This window comes from Palaemon carinicauda, chromosome 13 (genome assembly GCF_036898095.1).
Source record: "Palaemon carinicauda isolate YSFRI2023 chromosome 13, ASM3689809v2, whole genome shotgun sequence".
Taxonomy (NCBI): domain Eukaryota; kingdom Metazoa; phylum Arthropoda; class Malacostraca; order Decapoda; family Palaemonidae; genus Palaemon; species Palaemon carinicauda.
In genome coordinates this window covers 19,927,640-19,930,139 of record NC_090737.1, presented here as the reverse complement: position 1 = coordinate 19,930,139, position 2,500 = coordinate 19,927,640, and the positions used below count along the sequence as shown (strand labels likewise).

Below are 2,500 nucleotides of genomic sequence, written 5' to 3'. Positions count from 1 at the left end.
AAAGCCATTGTATAGGACATCCATATACAGTTTAACCTGAAGAATTGTTGGTTATTATCAGTGAATGCATACACACTTTGGCATTAAAATTAGGGAATATCACATGAATTAAAAATACAGTGAGTAGGGTCAATATAATTATCAACTTAATTATATATGGCTTCTCAGAGAGAGAGAGAGAGAGAGAGAGAGAGAGAGAGAGAGAGAGAGAGAGAGAGAGAGAGAGCGTGTTTATTTGACTGCGCGGGAGCCACGCGTTGTCTATTGAGAAATAAACTTTAGGGGAGTTGTCTAGAGGTCCTGGGCCAAGTGTAGCTTCAGTGTGCGGGACGACCAGGTGCCGCTCAGGCCTTTCAACCTCCTCTCTCCAACTTGACTCACCACGCGCGCATACCTCCACCTTACCCCCCTCCCCCTTCTCTCTCCTATTCCTCCTCCCACCCTTTTCCTCCACACACGTCAACTACACCTTGCCACGCCCAGTTTCCCCCCCTCCCATGCTCCTCGACCCCACCCTCAAAAGCATTTCAGAAGCAGCCATCAAGCTGACGGGCTAATTGGTCTATGAAAGTTAACAGGCTCGACTTCCATCTCGTTATATTTCACTGGAATGTATTACGTTAAGCTCTAGGTGGTGTATTCTAAGTTCATCCGACTCTGGAAGTTCAAAGGAGGCCTGTAATACGAGTTGCATGAAAGTGTAATAACATTAAGTGGGTGTAATTTTGAGCTGGGGATCTGCATTACAAGCATTCCAAGCATGCAATGAACTTGTTATTGCCCGGAATAACCCAATTACTCGACCAGGGTTCACCGCAGGAGACACTCGATCACGGAGAGCAATAGCTCATAGGAAACTGAAGGGGGAAGAGCGCTGAAACTTTAGAATGAACATAGTGTAAGGAAGTTAAGAGATTCTGTGGAGGTTCCTTTCGTTCATGGGCGACGTCCCTCTGAGAAACCCCTTGACGGAGCTGATATTATAAAAGGACATTTCGTAGATTTCCAGACCTGCTGGACACGACGGCTGGCGACGCAGTGAAGTCGGATGGTAGAGTTAGGAAGCCCAGGGGAGGGGACTTGTCAGAAACAGGGAAAAGGCTAATACTCGAGAGGGGCCATCAGCAACAGCTATTGCAGAAGCAAGAGCATCAGCTAAGGCTCAGACTCAGATCAGCTACTTCGTCTTCGAACGAAGAAGAGGAGTTACTACAAGAAGGTGTAGAGGAGGAGGTAGAAGAATTTGAATTAGAAGAAGAAGAGGAACTGGTGTCGGGGGACGTGACTCCACGCTCCGTCCACGTCAGGAAAACTTCGGGGGACAACTCTAGAAGGGGTTCGATAATTGTTACGGGCGCGAGTAGTGAGAGGCGTCGCAGTTGCGGCGAGGGCAAAAAGAAAGTTCGGTTTTCGATCTCGAGGATGGATTGCGACACGAACTTCAAGGTCACCATGTCGATCAAGAAGGAAGCCGATGGCGTTCCGGTCTTCTTCAAGGTAAGGTCGAATATGAAGGCGAGAAGGTACAAGAAGGTACACGTACACTGTTAAAAATTACCGTAATTTTAATCGGAAATTCTCCATAAAACATATATTGTTCTCAGTCGTATTTCAGTAAAATACAGGCGACCGTAATTCTACGATATTTTGTTATCATCTTTTACGGGTTGGTGACCGTAATGTCACTCCTTAACGTTAATATATCCGTTTTTAAAACGGTAAATGTCTGGTAACATTTGTGCCAGGATTTTGACCGTTTTTTACGGCAAATGTTTTAACAGTGTAGGAGTTATATGGTAGTCCACACAAGGAAAATTAAAAGATTGTGTATATGTAGAAATGCTCTACAGTTTCGTCCGCCACTGGGCCTCTTAGAAGAGGTCTAGAGGCTGATGAAACTAGCTATTTCTGCTTATACATAATGTTTTAATTTTCCTTATGTGGACTACCATATATTAAGTTATCTTCGTGATAAGGGAGATTACATCTGTAGTACACGTAGGTGAATTTCCTTTTATAATTACTATTATTTCTAGTATTATAATGGAAGAACGACAAAAGTTTTTAAGTTGGTAATTATTGATAATTCCAAAGATGACTTAATCGAAAGATAAGATATTAACTAAAATTGTACTCTGTGGCCATGTTGTACTTGTATTTTTGTATAAACTTTTAATGTGCAAAATTTTTGCAATAGATGTTTTGGAATTCCATGAGTATATCTTTGCAAAAGGGGATGGGTGGCTAAAATTGACTATAATATCAGAATAACAACAACAACAATAATAATAATAATAATAATAATGATGATGATGATGATGATGATAATAATGTACCAAAGGTCATAGTTACTATTCTGTTCAAGTTTCTTTGACATAATATACCATACAGCTTTATAATTCCTTTGATAGAGAGAAATTACATAAAAGGAAAACAATTCAACAAACAAATCAATATAAACGAATAATTTGTAAGGCTAAAATGTATACAGGAATGATGC

At 41.2% G+C, this 2,500-nt stretch overlaps 1 pseudogene; it reads left to right on the top strand.

Moving 5' to 3' along the window:
- The first annotated feature begins 336 nt into the window (after positions 1 to 336).
- Positions 337 to 2,500, top strand: part of LOC137652202 (CB1 cannabinoid receptor-interacting protein 1-like) — a 255,594-nt pseudogene continuing 253,430 nt past the window's right edge.